We start from the raw sequence: 11,514 nt of genomic DNA, 5'->3' as shown, positions 1-11,514 counted from the left end.
TCCAATATTTCGATGCCTTTGCCCTTTTGATATTCTGATATTCTGATACCTCAATCCTTCCGATATCCCAAGGTTTCAAATTCCGATGTGCCACCTACTCCAACTCTTCGAGGTTTCGATATCTAATGTGCTGATGTCCCAATTTTCTAATGTCTGGGGGTTCCAATATCTGATATGATGTCTGCTACGATATTCCTTCCTTCCTAAGGCTTCAAATCCATGGACTTTGGCAGACCATATCTTTTGATTCAGGAATCAATTTTTGAACTTCTGCATATAGTTGGAAACTCTTCCAGAGAAATTTGCATTGAATAGGGTCCGATGTAGGCTTTGAGCCCATTTGGTACTTGTGATATCACTGCAAACTCTCTACCACAATTTTCTCCTTGACTCTTCCTCTTTTTTCTTGAAAGGTTGAACTTGTTAACACCCAGGTTGTTCCCTATGACTCCCAAGGGAATACGGCCGGGGTAACCACTAACCAATCTTTGGATTACAGTGCCTAGCCACACTGTAATCAGAGAGGGCTCTCTCTTTATGATTTATCTCTGTTTGTGATGATTTTAGGCTAGATATAAGTTCAGGTCTGTTTTGAGTTTTTTGCTTGGATGGTAATTTCAATCAAGGTGCTTGTGTGTTTTCAAAGAGTTCTAGTCCATTGGGCTAAGGAGTCAGTGGTCCTTAAGATGCTTGATGTGCTGCTGTGATACTGTAGTGATGCTGCAGAGCCAAATTAGTGTCTGAGAAATAACGTTTGTAATAGTGATGGAATGGAGTGTTTCGAGTTAGTGCAAGGCAATTAAGAATCTTACAGCTTAACTGTTTGAGTAAGAAAATGAGAATATTGACCTAGGAGCATTTAAGAATTTCTAGGTGATATTCATACACATAGAATTAACAGAAACATGAGCAATTAAGAATTCATGTACATATTTAATCCAGAGGACAAACATTTACAGCAGCAAAAATTGAGCACAAGGTGTAATACAACAAATCTTGTACTATTCTTTCTCTCTTACTACTAGCTTAGTGTGAGATAAGTATGATTTGATAAACATAAGAAAACAAGAACAGAGTTTTGAAGAAAACTTGTTATCCCGTCAGACAGCATAGGAATTCTGCATCAACACATGGAGCATCCTCCAGACATCAAATAGTTTCCGGAAATCACTGAGCTCATCCAGCCCTTTGTATTAGATAATTGAAAGTGTACAATACAAGTGTTCTCATAGAGAAAATTACCAACCCCTTGTGAGTTACTCAGGGGAGTATATATACAAAAATTACAAAAATATCAGCGAATGAGTTAATATCTCATTTATGATATGCTAATCTCAAAATTCAGTAGCTGAAGGAGTGAATGCAGCAGTAATTCCTTAATGCTTCAGCTGTCAAAAAGTCAGAAGATATTTGGTCTTTATGGCTGTTGAAGTCGGTCGAAAATGCGCTGTTTGAGCTTGGCATAGCTGTCATGTATGTGAGATGAGTCACCTTTTCAGGCTGCTTTAACTGTTGACATTTGTCCTGTCAATTTGTCTTGTAGTGACCTGGAGCTGGCAGTGACCGAATGACTGAAGCTATCATGGCAGAATCTGAAGCATGGATTGCCACCAATCCTCCTTAGGCATTTGATGCCTGCGCATCTTTATCAACGTTTCCTCGGCCTCTGTATGCCTATAAAGATTGGGAGGAGTCTCGAACAGGTGATTTACTTCATTCTCAATGAAGAACAGGCCTTCAAGTTTTTCATATATGCTCTGTCCTGTAGGAGGCCCTACTGGTTCAGATGAGCTGCCAGATGAAATAATCTGATTTTCAATAGTGGTTGCCATTCTGTTGGCCATCTGCTCTAGAGAGATCAGTTTTCCTGCACCACTTAGTAGGTTGGGCAGGCCTTTTCCTTGCAGCACTCCCATTTTGGCTTTGTACTCCTCCACATCTGCTTGCATCTCATAGAATTTCCTCTCTACTGTTTGTATATAATTTCTGAGGGTAAGCACTTTCTTAGCAGAGAGGACACCCTCCGTTCTGTTGGGGATGCCTATGGCTGCCAATTCCTCCCTTTCTTGCCTGTTCAAGAAGTCTATCATCTTGTTTGCTTGCTCTGCTCTGTTTCCCAGCACTGTCTTGGCCCTCTGAATGTCTGCTTGAGCTTGGGCCATCAAATCCATCTGCTCATGCATTATTTTTATTGACCTCCACTGCTACTTGATGGATTGGCCAATTTTGGCCCATAGAATTCTTTTGATGTCAGCCATGGCAGTCTCTAGATTCAGCTCTTTCTCTAGGGCCTTTATCTTTTCCTTTTGGGCCTTTATTTCTCTGCCCTGTTCTGCTACAGTCACTTTAGACTTGTCATATTTGGCATCCAGCTCTGCCAATTTCTCCTTGGCCTTCTTTATTTCATCTGCTTGGAGCTCCATTGCTTTGACGACCTTGGTCAATTCTTCTACACTTGGACTAGCATCTGGGGCTGTTGCTGTTCCTGCTGCTTCTGTTGTAGGGGCCACTGCTGCCCCTGAAGTTGCTGCTGTTGTTGATGTAGTTGGAGGAGCTTGGGAAGTGGAATCTGCTTGTTTTTCCTGTAATATTCCTTCCAGCTCTTTCTCCAGTTCCCTAATCCTTTGGTCTTGCTGCATTAGGAGGTCTAGCTGGTCCTCAGCCCGTTTTTGCTTTTGGAGTTCTGCTGTTTGAGGGTGCTCTGTGGGTTGCAGCTTCAACCTCTTCTTCATTGCGTTCAAGTCATCATCTTTTTTCTTCAGGAGGGCCTTTACACCCGTTGGGTCACTAGGATCATGTCCTAGATCGATGATGATCTCCTCCAGGGACTTTATCCTGTTGTCCTTGGCTTGGGATGATAATCTCTCAAAATCCAACTGGGTGTTGGTGTTTTTGAGGGACTCCTTCAGCTCATGGGCCATGGTGGCCTTCTCTATTAGGGTCGTATAGACCATCTCTCCAGTTTTCCTGTGGAGTTCAATCTGGTCCATGGGATGTATATCCCTGGCTAGGACCTCCACCCTTGTTTTTATGAAATCTGCCGGTGTTTTAGGCTCCGGCCCCATTGGCTTGAAGTGGCTCAGGAGCAGTCTCTCCTCCTGAATGTCGTATACCGACAATAGTCTCTCTTGCTGGGCTGGTGTTGCATCAACGAATTGCTTGTAGACTTCGGCCCTTAACAACTCATTCTGAGCTTTTATCTGTTTGAAAGAAGCCTTGGTGCTTTTGGGCTTCTTGGTCAGCTGGGAAGAGGAGGACACCTCTAAGCCATGTTGTAAAGTTTGCTCCTGCTAAAAGGAGCTTGTACCTGTATGTTGGCTGCCCTCCTTGTCTTTTCTCTCACTCTCCAAGACATCATCAGTAATGTCTTCCACCTCTGGGGAGTCTGCTCTTTGCCTTTTGGCTTCTGGCTGGTGGGAGGATCCACTGAGAGGAGTGGACTCTGCTCTTTGTCTTTTAGTTCCCCTTTCCTCATGTGCTGGGGTCTGTAAGATTGGGGCAGTCACTGGCTCTTTTTGTGGAGGTGGAATTTGCAGTGGTGGAGCTACTGGTAGCTGAGTCTCTGGAGGGACATTTTGCCCTTGCTTCTGTTCTTGTTGCTGCCCTGTTTGCTGCTCTGTTTGCTGCTCTATTTCAGGGGCAGGCTTTTCTTTTGTTACCTCCTCTTCTGTGCCCATTATACCCTTGCCTTTATCTAACACTGGTGCTGATGTAGAAGGTGCCTGTGGTGCAGTCTTTGTAGCCGAGGTCCCTTCTCCTATTGAATAAGGCGGTCTGAAAGGTACCTACTGCACATAGTCCAGGTCAATAGTCTTTTCAAGCTCCCTCCTACTCTTTAGCACTCTTTCTTCCTCAGTTAGATTTTCAACTAGAGTGTCCATTTGCCATTCTTGCAGGTTGGCATATTTTTCAATGTGAGGGTAATGGTAATGTTTAATGCCTATCAGCCTATACTTGTTTCTTCTGGAAGTGATGAAACCTTGAGGGTCATAATGGACCCACCGAAAGCTATAGGATAACTGGTATTTATCCTTGAGGATTAGGTCTGCCTCTTCCCACGCTTCTTTTTTGTTCATGATGAAGGGGCCTAACTCGTGTTTGAACTTGAGGTGGGCCTTCTTTTTGGCGCTGTGGAAATGGGTGAGGTCTGACTGAATCAACTGCCTGTAATATTCTAAGGCAAATAACCTCATTGGTACATATTTTGGGAGCCTGTATGGACAGAGCTCACAGCCATAGATCCTAATGACAGTATGGTTCTCATATAGGTACCAGTCACCTATTTTATATTTTCTAGAAAGCTGCAGAGCTTTCTTTATCTCATTTGATACCCTAGGAGGAGGGGACTTCATTAACAGGCAAGAGACTGGGTATACAAATTGGTCAACAAATTCACAGTAAGTGTAGGGTGAGTTTGTGACCTTATGAAAGACAGAGGTCCAGAAGATAACATATCTTCTTTCCCCTTTCTGATCCAGCCTTCTGATGTAGCATGGGAAGGCTTCAGAATGGTAGTACATGAATAGGTGGTAAATATATGCTGAGTACCTGAAGACCCCTTGCCTGTCCACCTTGCTCAGTTGATCATGAATCTTATTGGCAATGAATTTAGCAAAGTTATATTTCCTGGCAGGGGGTTGCCGTGGGCTATATGCAGACAGCAATACCAGCATCGTTCTGTCCACATGCTCACTGTTTTTGTATCCCAGCACATAGGCAATCATGTCCAGTAAAAGTCTGCCTATGTCATTGAAATGGGTACCCAGGTAGGGAGGTGGCTCTGTAGGCTGGCACTCAGGTCTCATGAAATCTCTGGTGACCTTTTGAATCTCCTCACTGGTCATCTTTTCACCAGTCTCTATCAAATAGCTCAAGGAAAACGGGATTAGCAATTCTGTCTGATCAAAGTGTAACATTTTGTTGATAGACTCAGCATTGATGTAGAAAAGGATTCTTCCAGATGGAGTACTAACAGTTCTGTGCTGCCCATTATAGTTCTCAGCACACAGGTGAATGATCTCAGGGAAGACATTTACAGCTGGGAGACAATAATATGGTAGGTTTGACTCCCATATCCCATGTGTGCCATGACCATCCTTATAGTCTTCTCTCAACTGACTGAAAGTTTGTAAGAAATCCCTGTTGCCCTCAAAGTCTTCAATAAGACAGTCCTTGTCAACCAATGGCAAGGCCTCCAGCTCTCTATTTGTTGGATTCAATGGAGCTACACTGAGGGATGAGGATGCAGAAGCAGACATTGTAAAGCTTGATTTGAAATAAGGTGATGGCAATTGTTAGACTAAGTCTTTAAGCGTTTTTTCTCAGTGAAAATGCAAGCTGGTCTGTGCAGTTTGCTGCAAACTCTCAGGGATGTGAACTGCCAGGGGTAAGTTGCAGAGGTAATGAGGTTTCTTTTGGTAAGAATGCAGGTGGCCTGTACTCGGCAAAAGGGAACAATGCCGAGCAGCTCGAGGGCAATTTTACGGTTTCAACCCGTGGAATGACTGCTCTAGTATTGAATTATAGTTCAGGGGTGGTGCAGGTTGCTTGAGCTTACTAAGCAGAGTTGAATTTTAGGATTTTTTACCAGTTCTTAATGGTGAATTCACAGAGAATTGGAATGCATGGGCAAAAGTGGGGAAAAACTGGTGAAATATCTGGAACACTAGCTTGGAAGCCTGCGGGTCGGGCTGTGGAGGTTAAATGCCGTCGAAATCTGGACTTGCAGCGGTTGAAATGTCAAATTTGATGGCTGGGGACAAATTTCGCGGCAGCTGCTTGTCAACGGCTCCTTCTTTTGCGCGTGAAAATGACCGAAAACGGCTCATTTGGTCGTTTATAACGTTAAATTTGGAAAAAGTATGTATTTGGCGCTTTTCCGCCGATGACGTCAGCATGACGTCATGGCAGGGCCCGGGTACGGAGGTGACGTGGCTGCTGAGGTGTGAGCCATGGTGGCAGGACACGGTGGCGGGTGAATGAGGTGGCAGGGGTACGTGGAGGATCACATGGCGCGGGGTGGGCGAACAGGTACTACGTCAGGATGACGCAATGATGACATGAGGGGTGGCGGTTTGGAATAGTGGTAAGCGGGTTCCCCGCACCGCTTTTGCTGGCGAGTGGTATTGGGGAGGGGGGCTCCGAACAACCCCGGTGGTTGACACGCGTCTAGGGTACGGAGCGGGAAACCACTTTCCCCGGACGCTAAAGTTCGGCAGGTCGGGGGACGAAAATGACCGCCCACCGTTAGATCTGGGCGGCGGAGATCGGACGGCTGGCGGGTCCTCCGACGGATCGTGCAGGTTGGGGGGGGTCCCGCCGGCCCAATATTATATTCAATTTAATATTTCGGGCGGAGAACTATAGGAAAGTGGGTTTTGCATGGTTTTGGGGATTTTTTCGGGTTTTCAAAGGTTTTTCAAGGGTTTTATGAAAAAGGGGTTTATAGGGGTGATTTTAGCAAGGGAAACAAGGGTTTTTTGTGTTTTTTGAGCAAAGGGACGATGAGGGCTGAGGGAACAGGTTACTGCTCATAACCAGGGGTTAGAGCAGCTCCAAGATAGGGTTGACCACAGTCCCAGATGGACTAAAGTCTCCCTTGACCATTTATTTGGCTATAGTGCCAATAGGAAGATATGTACATAGTGCTGGGATTTATACACCTTAGTGTTATTTATAGTAGGGAAAGGGGGAGATAGGGGATTTAGATAGTAGAGTTAGTGGTTAATATGGGGGGAAAGATGTGAATGAAAGGGGGAAAATCACTAAGTTTATTTGAAACTTACTTAGTTTAGGGAGTAGATCAAAATGAAAAGAGTTTAGACAAGAAATGTGGCTTTTGAATGAACAAGAACCATCATAAAACTTTGGAAATTTCTCATCAATCTCCATGGATGAAGGGATGTTAGTAATAAGAGGGGAAGGGGAATTCGGGAAATTAGACATGCTCCTTTGCCTCGCTTTTCTTATTTAACCAGCAAGATTGAATCTGGAATGAGTACCACTTCTGCAACCCCATTTGCTTACCCAGCTACTGTGCCTAGCATTTTTATTTCTTCCTGGAGGGTGCACTTGGACTTGCAGACCCTTACTTGCCTTTTCTTTTATTTGGCTTTTTCTTTTGTTTTCCTATCTACTTCTACCCTTATTTCTTCCAAGGTCCCAGATTAAGCTGTTGGGAGCCTTTTCTTCTCTACCTGAACTATTTGTCTGCCAAGATTAAACAGTTTGGACAGACTCCTTTCTCTATTCTACAACTGCAAATTTAAACCATGGAATGATCCAGATTAGACTGTTGGACCATCCATCAAAATTTTAAGTCCATACCAAGCTATAAGCACAGATTAGATTCTCTTGGGAATATGTGATCTTTGAATCATCAAAGCAGAGCATATTTGGACCTTTCATAGCCAATCATGAAATATGAAACCTATTGGTATAGGTAGCTAACAGTGGCTCCACATGGGGATGGTGTTTCATTTGAAAGACCAAGAACAGCAGGTCAGATTGCCTTGCTCCTTGGTTGCTCTTGCCCATTTTGTGGTTTGCTGCTTTGAAGTGCCAAAATTGTGTGCTTATCTTCTTGGTAGACTTCTGATTCTATTTACCTTTTGCTGACAGTCAATAAACTTGGAAAACTGCATTTTTACAATCTAAAACAGAAAATAATATATACATCTGCATATATACAAGGGAACCTCAGGCTGCACTTATGGGAAATAGTCAAAATAGTGCTTCAGCATCCTGCCATTCACAGGACCTTCATCCAAGTCAGTTTCACTAAGACCTTTTAGAAAATAGGTGTTGTTTCCTTGCACTGCTTGGACAGCAAATGGTCCTCTCCATAAGGAATCAAATTTTCCATGTTTTCCTTTGTCTTCTCTCCTTGCATCCCACTTGAGGACTTTGTCTCCCACACTGAAATCTTCTGCCTTAGTTCTTCTATCAAAGGCCTTCTTTAATTTCTCTTGTAAAACTTGAACTCTGCTGAAAACTTGGTCTCTAGTTTGCTGCAGACATATGATTTGATTTATCCTTCTTTGCATATCATTTGGTTCAGCTTGGCTTTCTTGAAGAAGTTTCATAACAGGCACTCCTAGTGATGAGGGAAATTTGGCTTCTAGTCCATAAACCAACTCATAAGGGCTGGTCCCAATTGATCTTTTGGTTGTTAGTCTATCTGCCCATAAGGCATTGACTAGTTTCTTATGCCAATTCTTTTTATTTTCTTCCAGTACTTTCTTTATGATGTTTACCAGACTTTTGTTTGATGATTCAGCAAGGCCATTTCCTTGGGGATAGTAGGCAGTGGAATGGCCCAGAGTGATGTGAAATTTATGGCAGAAGTTCACCATTTTCTTGGATCTGAAAGCAGCAGCATTGTCTGTTATTATTTTGTCAGGACAGCCAAATCTAGCCAATATGTTGTTCTCCAGGAACTGAATAATTATTGAATCATTTGCTTGCCTACATGGGGCAGCTTCAATCCACTTGGTGAAATAGTCTGTTGCTGTTAAAATCCATCTGTGCTGTCCTGAAGATGAGGGATGAATTTCCCCAATGAAATCCAAGCCCCATTGTTGAAAAGGTCTCTCTGTTGCAATGGGTCTTAAGGGGAGTGGCAGCAACTGTCTCTTTCCCTCAAACACTTGACATTTATGACATGAGGTGATGAATTTCTTGACATCAGAGAACATGGTGGGCCAGTAATATCCAGCCCTTAGTATTTTGTCCACAGTGGACTTCCAGTACAAATGTCCACCACAGTCTCCTGCATGAAACTCTTGCATGATATTGTTAGTTTCATTTTCAATTAAACAGTGCAGCAATATACCTTCATGGTTTTTCCAAAGCAGATTGCCATCCATCACACAAAATCTTGAGGTTTTCATTTTTAAGAATCTACACTTAGTTCTGGACAGTCCTGGGGGAGCACACAGGTTTTGTAACACATAACAGATATCTGAATACCAGGGGGATTGTTCAAAGGCTACATTGATCTTTGGAGTCGCCAGCTCCGGTTCACTGTCCAGCTGGTTAATGTCTAAGGCTTGAAAATTTGTTTCTGTCATTAATTTGGCCAAGCCTTGCCCTTTTATCAGTTTTGTAGGTTTTATCTCAATGTCAAATTCTAGTATGTTAGCAATCCATTTTCCTCTTCTGCCCTCTAAATTTTCTTGGGTGAGAATGTCTTTGACAATAGGACTTGGCACATATGCTATAACATGGGAATAAAGGATATAAATCCTAAAGTCTTTAATTGCTTTGACTAAAGCATAAGCTTGCTTTTCCATGATTTGATACTTTAAAGGTGCATCTCTAAGAGCTTTGCTAAAGAAAGCAATTGGCTTCTCATTTCCTTGGTCATCTTTTTGCAATAAAACAGCAGCAATAGTATGCTGGGAGGCAAAAGAGAAAATGATAAATTCTCTGTCAAACTGAGGATTGGTCAAGACTGGGGTTTGGGTAAGGGCCAATTTTATACCTTCAAATGCTTGATTGGCTTCAACAGTCCATTTGACTTTTGAATCTTTCTTTATCATGTTATTTAATAATCTGATTAGTTCTGCTAAGTTTGGGATAAACCTTCTCAAGAAATTGATTTTTCCCAAGAATCCTTGCAACTCTTTGACATTTCTTGGGTGGGGCATTTGTAGGATAGCCTGTATCCTATCTGGGTCAATTCTTATGCCATCCTTAGAAATGATGTGGCCCAACAGCTTACCTTCCTCTAAACCAAACAGGGATTTCTTGGGATTTAAGGAAATTCCATATTTTCTGCATTTAAGGAAGATCTGTCTCAAATGTTTTATATGTTCTTGGTCTGATTTTGAGAAAGGTGTAAGGTCATCCAGGTAAATGACCAAAAAGTCATGAATCTCTTTGGCAAAGGCAATATCCATTGCTCTTTGAAAAGTTGCCCCTGCGTTTTTCAATCCAAAAGGCATCTTTACATATTTGAAAGTTCCCCATGGGGTTGTAAATGCTGTTTTGTCCTGATCATCAGGGTGAACTAAGATCTGGTTGAAACCTGAGAATCCATCAAGTAGAGAAATTCTGGAAGCCCCCACTACTCTCTACAAAATGTGATCCATCTTGGGTAAGGGGTAATTGTCTTTGAGGGATACTTGGTTCAGATTCCTCAAATCCACACACAACCTAATTTCACCGGTCTTCTTTCTTGTAGGGACTAAGTTGGAGATCCATTCAGAGAATCTGATTGGTGCTATGATGCCTGCTTTGAACATTTTTTGTACCTCTTGTTCCATTGCTGGGAGAAGCATAGGGTTGATTCTCCTCAGTTTTTGTTTAAAGGGCTTTTGATCAGGTTTGAGAGGGATAGTGTGCTGGATTACAGAGGTGTCATAGGACTTTAGGTCCTCATAGCTCCATGCAAAAACATCCTGGAACTCTTTGAAGAGGTCAATGTATTTGGGCTTTTGATCAGGAGGTAAGGAAGCAGATAATTTAATTATCTTGGGCTTCTCACTTGTACCTATGTTGCACTCTTCAATGGCTGCATTTAAGGGCTGCATTTTTGGTTTTCTAGGGATGTCATTTGAGTCAAAGATGTCTTCTAGTGGAGTTAGGCCCGTTGGAAGAAAATTGTCTTTCAGGTCTATGATTTCAGTTTCAGCATTGGCCACCTCTTCATAGTTGATTTGTTGAATTTGCTGAATGTTTTCCTTGTTGAAAATGGTTGGACTCAGCATTAGTTTTGCAGTTCTGGGTGATATTGGGTGAGCAATCTGTTGAAACTGTATTTGTGATGGACTTGCTGTCTCAAGTATTTGTGATTGACTTGCTGTCTCAGGTATTTGTGATTGACTTGTTGTCTCAGTATCAATATTTAGTCCTGCAAATTCTTGCTGCATAGTTAAAAAATGATTTATTTGCTTGTCATCCTCAAATACTTGCCAATCATTGATATTGTTTGGAATGGAAGGTCTGTGTTTTACCTCAGCTGTAAAACAATGGTGGGACTCAAAGGGCAACTTGCAGGTACTTGCAAAGGTGGCTAAACTATGAGCATGTAGATTGTGGGTTCTAGGAATTTTGGTTATTTGAAATTCAGAAAAAAAGTTTAGTACTTCAGCAACAGCAGACCTATAAGTCCTTAGTCTTTTGTCATTGGTGACAAAGTTTCCCTTCACTTGTTGGATAACTAAATCTGAATCACCCATGATTGAAACCCTGGCAGCTTGCAAGAACTTTACCAACTTGAGTCCTAGTAAAAGAGCTTCATATTCTGCCATGTTATTAGTGCATCTGAAATTCAATCTATAGGCTCTGCCTTCTGCATAGCTATTTTCTTTATTGTGTACCCAAACTCCAGCTCCAGCCCCTAATTTGTTGACTGAGCCATCAAATTCAAGGAACCATAGAATATTCTGTTGGGAAGGAGATTTGATGACCTGTTCATGGGCTGGCAATGTGAGTAGAAGTTGTGGTTTTCCATCTAGCTTGTCTTCTAGGACAGTTTCATCATTTGATTGGACATGGTTGAGATTTAGG

This window comes from Pinus tabuliformis, chromosome 8 (assembly GCF_031772625.1).
Source record: "Pinus tabuliformis cultivar Carrire ecotype Pingquan chromosome 8, CPIR1, whole genome shotgun sequence".
NCBI lineage: Eukaryota > Viridiplantae > Streptophyta > Pinopsida > Pinales > Pinaceae > Pinus > Pinus tabuliformis.
The sequence above is the reverse complement of the archived record's forward strand: the minus strand, read 5'-3'. Positions refer to the sequence as shown.